The following is a 14,441-nucleotide window of genomic DNA, read 5'->3' as shown; positions in this document are numbered from 1 at the left end:
CTTTCTTCGGGTTTCTACTAATTATCATTTTTGCTAAATATTTGCTCCTATACACTTGAGTACTATATCCCAAAAACTTGGATCATTACCATTATTATGGAAAAGGTGAACTTCAACTTGTCACTCAAGAACATACCCACGACAAGCAGCAGAAACGACCTGTTAAAACTCACCCTAAGAATGGAAGAATTGATTAGAAAAATGCGATAGAAGGCATTTTTTGTCTTTTTTTACATAGGTGTCACCACTTATCAAGACCGATAGGCCACTCAAGTCTAAGGGTTAAAGAGTGTAGAGCAGTCAAAAGGACAATATAGTAATCGATAGTAATGGAAGTTCAATAAATTTGTTAACTTAAGTGGAACGGCTCATCAGAAACTTGTTCACGTTGGACTTGAAGACAACCATATTATAGACAGTGGAAAGAAGGAAAACGGAAGACAATTCCACAGGCGTGCAGTTCTAAGAAAGAAGCTTTGATCATGTTTAGGCTTAGGCACAGACAAAGAGTGGGGAAAATTATTGATAATGTTTTCAGCTAGTTTAGTGTTTCTTGTGAAAGTTTCTTTTTGAAGGAAAATGATACAAAAGATAATCACACGGATTACCATGGTTCGTCAATCAGGACACAGCTCCAATTGTTGACCAACTCCACAATTTCGAAAAAGATCTCATGGAACTTACAAACAAATTAGAATTGAAATTCTTCCCCGTCTTTTTCGTGCTTCCTCTAATATCGTTTTTCTAATCATGATAACCATTTCTGTAAAGTCTAGTGAAGTTACTGGATCGTTGATACGATTCAGTAACCGAAACATGTGTAACTAAGCAAATAAAACGGTAATAATAATACACACACATACACATACACACACACACATATATATATATATATATTTGCTCTGCAAATGTATTGAACACTTTCTTCAGGTTTTTACTATTTACCGTTTTTGCTATATATATATATATATATATATATATATATGTGTGTGTGTGTGTGTGTGTGTGTGTGTGTGTGTGTGTGTGTGTTTGTGGAGGGGTTGATATAGCAATGCCAGCTGAAATGAAGGTGGTAGAAAAAGAATAGGAAGGCGCCAAACAATATCAAAACTTGAAAAAAGGAGATAAAAAAAAACGTGTGAAAGTAGCCCCGGGGAGTATAAGAAAAGATTTTACAAGAAAATTGGTATCTATTGCAATTTTGGAGTACTTTACAAAACTGTCCTGTTGGGAACAATCAGAATCTTACGTAAAATGCTGAAAGACTGAGAAAAGAAGATGCGGATTACCTATTGTCATTTGTTATGATCCGACTATCGCACGAAATAGGCAGTAACAACAGCCAGACAAAAATGTGATAAAAGAATAAAAATATTTATAATTAGATCAGAGTTATTTCCTTTAGATGATAAAATTATGACAGGTTACGTCTTATTTACTTCACTTTATATAATAACATTTAAAATCGGGTGAATTTCTTGATAACATTAAATGATATAAATTACCACTTTTTTATATGGAGGTCACCACTTATCAAGGCCCATAGGCCACTCAGGGATAAGGGTTATTGCGTGTACAGTGATCAATGAGATAGTATTGTAGTAATCATTAATATTGGAGATTTGATAGAGTGTCTTACTTAAGAGGGCGGTTTGTCAGAAATTTGTTTATGTGGGACTTGAAGAAATCCAAGTTGTAGTCAGGTGGGAAACAGGCAAACGGAAGAGAGTTCCACAGATAAAGAGTGCGGAAAATTATTGACAGTAGTTTCAGCCAGACGGGTATTTTTCGTGAACGATTGGCGAGTGGGGCGAGAGATTGGAGCTCAGACGAACACTTGCAATGGAAATAACAAAGACAGGCTCACAACGTCTCTTCTGTGGGAGAGAGGCTGCAGGGAAGAGAAAAGAGCATCCCCCACTAAGCTACGAAGTCTATTTTGTACTCTGTCAAGGCAGGATAGGCTGTTTTTAGCGGCTCCAGCCCAGATGTCGCAGTAGTACTCCATCCCTGTATGTACTTGGTTTTTATACAGATAGAGAATTGCATCAGTAGTGAGATATCTTCTGGAGCGGTAGGAGGACCCCACCATTTTCCCAGCGTCCTTTGCAACAGACCTGGTGTACGTGTTCCATTTCAGATCAGGAGTAAAGGTCAAACCCAGAAGCTTGTCAAAACAAGGCGCCTCCCCAAGACAAGAGCCATTCATTTCGATTGATGCCAGATGGGGATCAGAGCGTTAATGATGTAAAGATAGAAGCTTGGTTTTGGATGCATTAAAAGTAACTAGCCACCTCTTCCCCCACTGTACCACGCGCTCAGGATCAGAGGAGAGAGAATTAGAGAGAACCTTGTCATTTACGGCCTTTGATGTGTTGCCATAGATGGTCGTGTCATCAGCATAGATGCCAACGAATGATTTAAGTATGTGTTTTGGGAAATCATTGATGTAGATCAGGAAGAGAGTTGGGCCCAGGATGGACCCCAGAGGGACTCCAGAATTAATACTGCAGGCTTCTTATTTCTGCTCATCAACCACTACTTTTATGAACCTATCGGAGAGAAATGATTTAATGATTGAGAAAATATTACCAGTGATACCGTAGCTGGAAATCTTGTAAAGTAGGCCCTTATGCCATACCTTATCCAAGGCCTGCGATATGTCAAGGCAAGGACTTTTTTTTTCTAAATTTTAAATATCATTTTTCTGGGTAACGCTGATTGAAAAAAAAAAATACAAACTTGTTATGGTTGTTTTGTTGTTGTTGTTTTTTTTTTTTAAATTTGTAAGTATTTACGAGATATACAAACATACACATAGGCGTTAGCTCCTTATATTATTTGACCAGCATGATATTTGAATCTGTCTGGCGGTATAAATGAATAAAGGCAATAATTTTAACAATGTATGTAACCTCTGCTAAAACTTTTCTTTATTTTCCCTACCATTGAACTTCTCTTTCTTTCTCTTTTTACCTCTCCCCCTGTCATTCTATGTCCCTCTTTCACTCGACTACCCTTCTCTCTATCATACACCCCCCACACACACGCGCACACACAACTCTTTCTCTCTTTTTCTCTCTCTCTCTCTCTCTCTCTATATATATATATATATATATATATATATATATATATATATATCTTTCTCTCTTTGGAAACAGGCTAAAATGATTTAAAGTAAGAAAGTTAATGTTGTTTTTGAAACAACTACAGTAAGAATTCAAAAACAAAATAATTTGATCTGACTAGGCCAGCGTCATACTGAACCCACCTTGAGTATTATTCACACAACGTTTCAGTCGATGTAACCCCCGACATTCTTCAGGTGTATCTTATCAAACTGGGAAATCTTTCTGTTGAACTCGGGAATCTGCACGAAAAGGGTAGCATGTTTTCATTTCGTCAACCATGACCAAGTAGAATCTTGAGTAATTCGTAGTTGTATTCTTATTATCGCTCGCACTAATGGCTGAAACTTCAAAAAGAAGAGTGTCACTTCCAACTAAATTTTTATCGAATACGTTATCCATTATGTTAAGGACCCGTGGTAATTTTCCAAGTTCGACAGAAGTATTCTCGAATTTGAAAAGATATACCTAAAGATAGTCGGAGGTTACATTTGTCGAAATGCTGTGCCTATTGTTTTTACGTATAAAAAAAAAGTACGCGCATCTCTTGCTATCTAGAAATCATTTGTGTGTAAAAGAAGCCAAATCTCTCTACCACTTTATCAAGTGAATTTGAATAAAATGGCGTCCTTCCAACGTTGCAATTATCGCCAACAACAACAACAACAACAACAACAATAACAAAAATGGACTTATATTATTTTTCGGGGTTACGTTGATTGAAAAAAATACGAAATTTTGAAGGTTTTTTTTTAGAATTTTTAAGTATTTGCGAGATATACAAACATACACGTAGACGTTTGCTCCTTATATTATTTGACCAGCAGGATACTTGAACTTGCCTGGTAGGATATAAGTAAAGGCAATAATTTTACCAGTCTTTTAATACTTTTTAAAAACTTTTAAAACTTGTCAAGATCAAACTATGCTGATTATTGCTAGGTAGAAAGAATGGATAACTTCTATGTATGTAATATATATATATATATATATATATATATATATATATATATATATATATATATATATATATATATATATATATACTGGCAGGCCGCTTTGCATTGCCCGGACGTAAAATATGCTTAAATATGATATTTTAATTAATGCAGATTTCGTATTCATTATTATATTATATTGGGCCCAATATATAGTAAGTAAAAACTTTAAAAAATACGGACTCGTGCGCTACCACCGAGAATCGAAACCGAAACGTTTAGGTTACGATTTACTTTTTCCTTTGAGGTTTACGCCTGAACTATGAAGACATGCTGCTAGGCTAAAAATTGACACATGAACCATTAGCTATTGCGTTATGCATGCATATTCGTAATATATATATGTATATATATATATATATATATATATATATGATTTGAATCATATAAAATATTTATATTCTAAAATTTTAATTCGTTGTTTTTTTTTTAATTCACGTTAAACAAGGAACATTGCCATTGAAACAAACTAAGAGACTATTGTAAATTTTGAATTATATGGTTATATACAAAGGGACATCCTCTTGAGAGTAGTACAGCGAGGTACTTATTCACATTACATTTAAACTTCTGTTTGCTAATATACTTTGAAAAACAGGGAGCAGGAAAATAATTCCAAATATTAGCAGTTCGAGAAAAGGAGCCATCCGTATAGAAAGCCTATCTGCACTTGAGGTCCTCAAAAGTGAAGAGTCGATTGTGAGGTTGGCCAAGAATATTTATGTCGAGGAGGCATCAGAGCAGCAAATTCATCAGAACACATTTCATTGAGATTATTCAATTTAAACAAAAAAAAAAATTCATCCCGAGCAACACCGGATAATTTTGTAAGCCAATAAATGAAAGCGTCATTTGTGTGCGGGGTGTTCTAATTACGCAAACGATTTAGTGTATCTGAACAAACGGCTGATCCATCGGTTCTAAGAGACATAACAGACAGGGCATCTTACTGGAATCGATGCAGATGGGGAAACCCACCACGTCATTTCATTTTGCTCAGGGGTCGCACTTGAACTTGATGGCTCCATTTAACAACAGGATGTAAACTCGATGAACTGCAATTGCCGAAAAAAGAAACAAAAAAAAGTGAAACCACTAATTTTCTCTGACAGCCACAAGCATGCAATGAAAAAAAAAAAAAAACAAAGAGGCGGGTGGGGGGGAGAGAAATGGGGTTTTGTGGTTGGCCTTTTACTTTGCATTGTTATGAACGGGGGAAGGTCTGCATTTTTCGGTTGGCTTCTCTCATTTGAAAATGAAAGGCTAACCATAAAAGAAAAGAAGATGGTTTCCTCTTGAACGTCGCCATTATTAGCATTTTTCTTTCGCATTCGTGTTCTTTGATTTTCTTACTTTTCGATTCTTCTTCCTCATCTTTCTCCTACTCTTTTCGTACACTACTACGGCAGCTACTGCTACTGCTGCTGCTACTATTACTGCTACTACTACTCCTTCTCCTCATATTGCTACGTTCCATCTAGTTTCCTTCTTATACACTTCTCCTTCGTGTTCGTCATTATACGATATTCTTCCTCTACTTTCATACAATTGTGGATGCAATATATTTCTATGCTTCGTTTTAGACATCAGCATCATTTGTATTTATCTTCGAATTTTTCTTCTTCTTCTTCTTCATCTTCTCACATGCAGTTCTGCTGCTTGTGAACTTTTGCTACCGCGCTATTTTTTTTAATAGTTTTTTTTTTCGGGTCAAATTCAAGCTTCACGATATTATTATTATTATTATTATTATTATTATTATTATTATTATTATTATTATTATTAAATTCTTAGGTAGAAAGCACAGGATAGTTACAAAACACCTTCCCCATCCACGTGTTAAGAATGGCTTTCAAAATAATAACGTCATTATTTCAGCACGGTGGCAAAAGTGCACAAGTACCGCAGTTCTGTTTCCTCTATCTTATTGCTTTTCTCTTCCCTATTTTCTTACTACTACTACTAATACTACTACTACTACTACTACTACCAAGTTCTTCCTAGTTTCTTCCTTATAGAATACTGCTTCCGATATGTGATTCTTCTACTTGCCTTCTATTGTAAACTCATATATTTCTACGCTTATTTATACAGTTTCTGAATTTTTTTTAGATGAACATTGGTTATTCGTATCATTTGGATTCTTCGAACCCCTGTTCTCATCTTGAGTGTCATTTTCACTGATCGTTGAAGGTTCAATTCTCGATGTGATAGAATTGCGAATTACTCAGGGCTTCTATCCAGTCGTGGCTGACGAAACGAGAACATGCCACCCCCGTGAAGTAAATAAAACGTTCCGTTCTAAATTCCGTCCAAATTCCTGACTTCGACAGAAACATTCCCGAGTTCGACAAGATGAACCTGGAGGAGGTTGGAGGTTACATCGACTGTTGTGAAAATGGCACTAAAGATAAAAGCAGTAGCCCGAAGAATCCAAATAATACTTTTTTAATTCTTTTTTCGATTCTTCTTCTTCTTCTTCTTCTTCTTCTTCTTCTTCTTCTTCTTCTTCTTCTTCTTCTTCTTCTTCTTCATCATCATCATCATCATCATCATCATCATCATCATCATTTATTTCTACTATTTTTTTCTTTTTAAAATCTTTCTTTTTTTCTTTATCTCCGTAATCATATTCCTTTTTTCTCCGGTTCATTATACTTATTATTATTGATGTTTGCTATGCCAAGCAGAACCGACTTCTGGAGTACGGTGATGTTGTACTTGATTCTCGATATTATTATTATTATTATTATTATTATTATTATTATTATTATTATTATTATTTACTTACTAGCAATAGCCATCATCAAAGAGTGCTTTTTGAGAACAACTTGTGGTGTTCCCTGTAATCTGAGTTACAACAAATCTCCCCAGACTTAACCTACTTTTTACCTCTTTCGATAACCTTTGCAAAAGAATTTGCGCTATCGCAACAACCGCTTACCATTGATTTCTCGTTTGCGGCGACCATTGGTCTTCGCTGGAATTTGGATGGCAATAAGCCTCCCCTAGGTCTCAGTCCCCTTTACGCTAGCTAGTGCTTTCTCTCCTGGATATTTTCATCCTCTTTGACCTTCATCATTTGGTGTCGTGCTCGTTTATGGTGGCACTCACAAAAAAGTGGGAGGCGATATCTTATAATTATACAGTTTCCGTTTCATAATTCCATGTGATGTTCTTTTGTGTTTTGCATCTTTAGCTGTTTCTGTGTTTAGTTTTTGTGCAGTTTTTGTGTTGCAGCTTTCATTATTGAGATTCGTTGTATCTTCTCTGCCATCCCTCTGATTCCAATCTCTTCCATTCTTTTTTTCAAAGTTTTTCGGTATCGTTCCTAGCGCTCATACTGTTAGTGGTGTTATCTTTACTTTCTTCATTTTTCAGATCTCTTTAAGCTCTCTGGCCAATTCCGTGTATTTGCTCCGCTTCTTAGTCTCCTTGATCTTCACTCTGTGGCTGTTGGAACGGCAAAATCTACATTTTGGCAGGACTTTTCCTTCTTGTTAACTATTATTACATCCGTTTTTAGTCGTGTGCAAGCGACTCTATAAGTCACTCCGTCAGTCCGTCGGTCTGTCTGTCCGTAACACTTCTGTGCTTGGCCTTTTTGGTTAAGATCAAAGGTCTGTTGTTAATAAATGCTGTTCTTAGCTTTGGGCCAAGATCAAAGTCTCCGTGATGTATCGACAGTCCACAGCCGTCGTGCAAGCCAACGGAAAGCGCTCAAAACCCTTTGTTATCTCTCGGTCGGTGGGTCAGGGTTGTCCGCTGTCGTTCCTGCTCTATGTTCTGGATTTGGAGTCCCTGCTCCGCAAGCTTGGACGTGGGGAGGCAGATTCGGCCCTGCACGGAATTGCAATACCCGGTGTTAAGCCACCAAGGTATCCGCGTTCACCGATGATGTCACGGTCTTTGTGTCGAGCTTCAGAGACATCGAGATCGTGTCAGAGGCGCTCGCCCGGTACGAAAAAATTACAGGACCAAGATAAACTGCAGCAAGTCGGTAGGACTGCAGTTGGGCGCCTGGAGTGGCAAAGCCAACCTCCCGGCGCCCTTCAGCTGGACGCATGGCCCAGTTCGGATCCTCGGCGTGTGGTTCAGACCGGGTCTCCAGCTTGACAAAAATTGGTTGGAGGTACGATCAAAGGTGGAGGCTGCAGTCAATTTGTGGCTTCCTAGGAAACTTTCCTTGAAGGGTAGAGCTGAGGCGTGCGCCACTTACGTCTTTCCTCTCATCCTTTACCGACTGGCCGTACTTCCCCTGCCTGCACAACACCTAAGAGCTCTCGTCAAACTCTTGTCCTCGCTTGTTTGGGACAGAGGAAGACACTGGGTGAGCAGACAGGTCTGTATTCAACGTCCGTGTGAGGGAGGCTTGGGAATGCCGCTTGAAGTGTCATTGAGATGCTGTGAGGCTGGCCTTCCTGATCCACTATATGCAAGATGACCAACCGTGGCACCCTGTGGTTACAGCCGCCTTCCCTAACCTCATTATTCACCCTTCTATCGAGAGCCGTTGTAGGCCGCGGGGAGAATCTGCCTACATGAAAGTGTGCCAAGCCACGCTAAAACGATTACCAAGGTCCAGCGACCTTGTGACTGCTATCTGTAGGGAACTCCACAGGGATCTAGTGAGGGGGGCCGCCGACGACCCGCTATGCGCGCATTTGGGTTGGCAGCAGAGTGAGATACGCTCCGCGTGGAGCTGGGCGCCAGGTTCGAGTCATCTGAACAATTCGGAGTTTTCTCTGACCTGGCGATTGGCCCAAAATGCATTTCCACTCAACAACGTACAATGCAGTTTCCGGTTTTTGGAGTCGCCTGATTGTCCCTGTCGTGGGACAACGCCCGTAGAAATGACTGATCATGCTTTCTTCAGTTGCCGCGAACTCCACCGGTACTGGTCGTATGTCAGCGAAGTGACGGCTCGCATCGATCCCCAGCATCCTCGCCCAATTACCGTATCCAATGTCGTGGACAACATGAGGCCGCCGTGAGACTGAGAAAGAAAAATGGTCTACGTTACGATCCTGGCCGTGGCGAGAATGGTGATTTGGACGTCGCGTCTGCAAGGTTACCAGGGGGGTAGTTGTCTTTTTCTGATCAGGATCTGATCGCTTTCTTTAAACACCAACTACGGGTGAAGATCAGATGTGATAGAAGAAGGCTGCATAGCGAGGCATTTGACAGAAGATGGATACAGGTAGCAAGTCTGTGTGTATGAAGAGGAGCCAAATTTGAATATGTGTTCCCCGCCTAGGTGTGGAACGCGCAGTTCCGTAAAGTAAAATTAAACAAGTAGCCTCTCAGCTAGATGAGTGTGTGTTCCATCCCTCCCCGGTTAGGAAGCCTCCAAAATACCCACCCCCTCCTACTTGCAATTTTTGTTTTCACCCCTTCCTCTAAATTTCACCCATCTTGGAGAGAAAGAAATACAAACTAACCCCCATCCCTTACCCACAAAATTTTCTTTTCTCTATTCACCCGCATCTAGAGGGCATCCGCACTTAGAGACTGACCCGCAGAAGCGAGGTTCTTTTTACAAACGTGGTGGGACAGGCAGTCTATCAACTAGACGGGGTTGGGAGGGTCTTACTAATCACCCCCCCCCTTTTTATTTTATTTTCTTCTTCCCCCGCCCTTGACACAAATGAATTATTGTACCATTTTTATTGTTATCTTTTTTGTTTTTACACGTCAATAAAAATGTTTTAAAAATTGGGAGTTAAGTAGAACGTCCCTTAGTATGAAAGGGTGAATGCGGTATTATGATGAAAGAAGATACTAGCTGGGAGAAACTTTTGATTTTGTTTAGTTCTGGAGTGACAAGGATAACCAACGACCCCCATAATCCCCCCTTTGAGTTGGCCATGTGCCTAAGTTTTTTGTTCATTGTTGATTTTCAATGTATTTTAACATGAATAAAGGATTTAATATCTCAAAGTGTAGTATCTGTTCTTACTACATGCTGTACTTATTGTGATATAAAGTGGGGGATCACTTTTCTGCATTAATTTTATGTTAAATGATCACCCACTTTACAACCAGTTAGTCTCAAAGCCATTCAAGTCATTCTCCAGATCATTCAAGTTGTTTTTGAAGGATTCCGGTTATTTTTTAAGCATTCAAGTCATTCTTAAGGTCATTCAATTCTTAAGTTCATTAAAGTCATTATAAGTCATTTACTTTTTATTTAAGTCATTTCAGTCCATTTTTCGGTCATTTCAGTTTATCTTCAAGAATTTCATGTCAATCCTACATTCACGCATTCATTCATTACACGAGAGCACGTGACTAATGGCTATCAGCCTTGTTCTTGCTTGGATGGGTTTATCCATTTGTATATCTATGTTCCATAGGTTCTTGTGACTTTAATTTTCCAGTACTGCTGGCGGTTTGTGTTTCTACCATTTATCTGTGTTTTCAAGATGCAATTACTTTCACACTGGCCAATGTACTGCCTTCCCCACGTGATCGTGTTTATTTTTATATTCTTTTTGGGCTAGATTGCTGCATTCACTTATTGTGTGGTTTATTGTTTCGTCTCTTTGTCTACAGAGTCTGTATTTTATGTTTTCTTGTGTCTTGTCAATCCTTGCTGTGATGTAGTTTGTACTAATTGCGTTATCTTGTACGGCTGTTATTAGTGATGCAGTTTCCCTATTATTATTATTATTATTATTATTATTATTATTATTATTATTATTATTATTATTATTATTGTCATCATTTTTTATCTAAGAACCAACGTAAAATTGGCTACTGTTTACCATCCTGGGGTAAGAGCTACTAAGGTATGCTGAATATTTAGCCATGACAGAATACGTTCTTCTCTTTCGCTTTCTCTTTCTCTCTCTCTGTCTCTCTCTCTCTCTCTCGCTCTGTATATCTCTCTCTTACTCTTTCTGTATCTCTCTTTCGCTCACTGTTTCTTTCTCTCTGTCAATCCCCCCTCCGCACTCTATATATATCTTTTTCTATCAATAATTCCTTCTATTTTAATCTATCTATTTTTTCTCCCTCTTCTCCCCCCCTCTCTCTTTCTCTCTCTCTCTCTCTCTCTCATATACCTGGTATTCTTATCTTTCAATACTCTTATACTTCTGTTTTCCCTTACACACTAAAATATAAATCCGGTAAACTTTCGTTTACGTAAACAAAGGTCAAGAAACTATGGTGTGATAGTCTAAATGTTAACTCCGTTTACATTTCTAATAATTTTTTATTTATTTATTTATTATCAAATATTTTTCATCATACTTCCAATTAACTTACTTCTGACCGAAGCGAAGTTAATGTCTATTCTGGTCAGTCTTAAGTGCTATAAGACACCATTCTGGGCATTGCCTTCTACATTAGGTTAGTTTGTTGACGATTGAGAGATATCGACCTGGCCAATCATGACAAATTTCTCGCCCGTTTTTGTGGAAGCTAGATTGGCCACTAAAAATTTATCGTGTGTTTAACTTTGCTGCATTCTAAAGCATGTATAAAAAAGAACTAATCGCATTACAAGTTGAAATTTTGTCGATAAGTAGAAGCATCTTAAAAATAGAAATATAGATTTAACAGAAAAAACTGTTTTAAAAACACGCTTTTAGATGAAAATAAAAAACGAGTTCCTTTTCTTTTTTTTTTAATTAAAAATCCCTCGTCAGAGACAAAGTTCTTAAGTTTTGTTGGTCTTTTTATTTTCTTCTCTCTTTTTTTTCTTCGGAAGTAAAACGTCCATCGTCATGTTCAGGTCGTGCTAGCTGGTATTGCACGTAGAGCTCTCTAGTTTTTGGGGTTTTTTTTTAATTTTTTTATTAAGCCGTAAAGGCGAATGCTCATCAAATATGAAGTTGAAAATGCTTGTTTTAAAACAGTTTGTTTATTCTATATTTATAATTCGATTACATTTTATCACACAGCCTAAACATTCGAGAATCATTTGATTCTGTCTTATGGCATATATTGAAAAGCATACGAATGCTTTATAATTTAATAAACTATATTTTTACTCAACACGAAATAATATTATTTCTTTAACATTCACATAGATGGCGATACGTTTTGTATAAATCTAATTGAGGACGAATAAAAATCTAAATCCATATAACACTGTTTTCTTCTCTATATAAGTGTTCGTGCAGAGAATATTATTCAGAAAATTAACATTTATGCTGATGACACCACCTTCTATTCTGATATTGCTTTTCGTGCATCTTCCTCGAATCAGTTGAAATATGCAGCTGATCTAGAAGTTAACCTAGGATCAGTTACAGATTAAGGCAAGAAATGGTTTGTTTCGTTTAATCCTGTTAAAACGCAGCACCTCTCTTTCAATCGTAGTCGTGTTCGTTTTATTCCTGAGATTATCATAGACGACTCTGCTCTTGATGCGGAATCGACTCTAAAAATTCTTGGTCTTTTTCCCCCATCAAATCTTTCTTGGAGCTCATACATTAAATCCATTGCTGTATCTGCTTTTCGTAAAATCGGGGTTTCTCTATCGCTTTCACAACTGAGACTTCCGCACACCTGACGCTATTATCTATCTCTACAAATCTACTATCAATCCATGGTGAAAGTTCTTGATAAAGTGAAGAAACATATCTGCACTTTTATTGCCTCCACCCTTTCTTTCTGCAACCTTTCTCGTACAGACGTGATGTTGCTAGTCTCAGTCTATTTTTAGAAATACTATTGTAACATATGTTCTTCAGGATTGTCAGATCTATTCCCTGCTGTCTCTATTCTAGCTTCCTGAACTCGTTGGTTTAGTAGTCTCCATCAACTCGCTGATTTTATACCACATTGTAATACGCCTTATTCTAATGGCTTTTCCAAAAAAAATTCAAGGTTAGAGAACTCTCTTCCTGATGATTGTTTTCCTCCAACAGACTGCCTAGGTCTTTTCAAGATTAAGGTAAATAAGCATCCCATGTCTTTTCGATAATCATCTTTCGTTTTTGTTAGCACCTTTCATTTCTTGTCTCGAGAGATTTTCATTAAAAAATACCAATATTTGTGCAATCTTGCTAGATTGGTTGCGTATTTCAGATGATGATGAAAGGAATAGTGAATTAGACGTGGAATGGCGAAAGGAAGAGAAAGGGTAGCAATAGCAGCAGCACAAAAGGCGGAGAAAAAGCGAATGTTGTAAATAAGTGAATGACGTAAATAAAGAAGAAAATAAGAGTACATGCAACGTATGTTTGACAAAAAACAGGCAAATGAGATTTAAAAAAATAATTAACAATTAATTAAGAGCACAGAATGTATACATTTACGTACCAGATCGTGTAATGTTAAATACTTGTTTAATGTTGCAACAGAGCTCACTTTTGTCTTGATTTCTATAGAACCAATATAAACAGAATACTTGAAATCTATTGTTTTAATCGTGATATGGATTATGGAACACATAATATAATCGACTTCTTCTCCCCTTTTTTCACATACATGATGTTGCTATTTTTTAGTCTTTTCTACGAATACTGTTAGTGCGTGTGTTCTTCAGAATTATCCGATATACTATCTGCTTCCTTTGTTCCAGTTCGTTTGACTCGTTGATCTTATTGTCTTCATCAATTCGCTGTTTTAATACCTCATTGTAATACATCTTCATATTCCAGTCGCTTCTTTCCAACTTGTAGAGCTTTCCTGGTGACTTTTCCTCCAACTTATAGCCTTCGTTTTTAGAAGACTCAGGTCAATAAGCGCCACCTGTCTTTACGTTCTTGTTAGTTATTTACAGCAAATTAATTCATGTCTTGTCTTGAGCGATTTCCATGAAAAATATATTCTGTACAAACTTATAAAAAATAGCAGAGGCGTAAGTAAACACACCGTCCAGCTGTATTGGCAGCTTAAATTGAGATAAAACTGGCGACTACGGTTGTGGTTTAGGAAGTCCAAATAGCTCAAAATACAATTATCATGGTTACAACTAAATATATTAACTTGGTCAAAAGGTTCGTTCGTTTTTAACGCCATATATCCGACCTGCTAAAGATCGTTTTATATTCTTATTCTTCAAATCCTGTATTTGAAATAGCCAGTATTTTTTTTTGTTTTGTTGTTTTTACATGGAGTTCACCACTTATCAAGGCCCAATGGCCATTCAGGGATAAGGGTTATTGTGTGTACAGTAATCAAAGGGATAGTGTAGCAATAGTATTGGAGAATTGGTAAGGTGTCATTACTTAAGGGGGGGGGGCTGTTTATCAGGAACTTGTTTGTGTTGGACTTGAAGACATCCAGGTTGAAGTCGGGAGGGAAATAGGCAAGTGGAACAGAGTTCCACAGGCGTGCAGTTCTAAGAAAGAAGCTT

The sequence above is a fragment of the Euprymna scolopes genome, chromosome 18, assembly GCF_053919585.1.
Source record: "Euprymna scolopes isolate OS-2025 chromosome 18, ASM5391958v1, whole genome shotgun sequence".
In the NCBI taxonomy this organism is placed as follows: Eukaryota; Metazoa; Mollusca; class Cephalopoda; order Sepiida; family Sepiolidae; genus Euprymna; species Euprymna scolopes.
Note: the sequence above shows the minus strand (reverse complement) of the source record.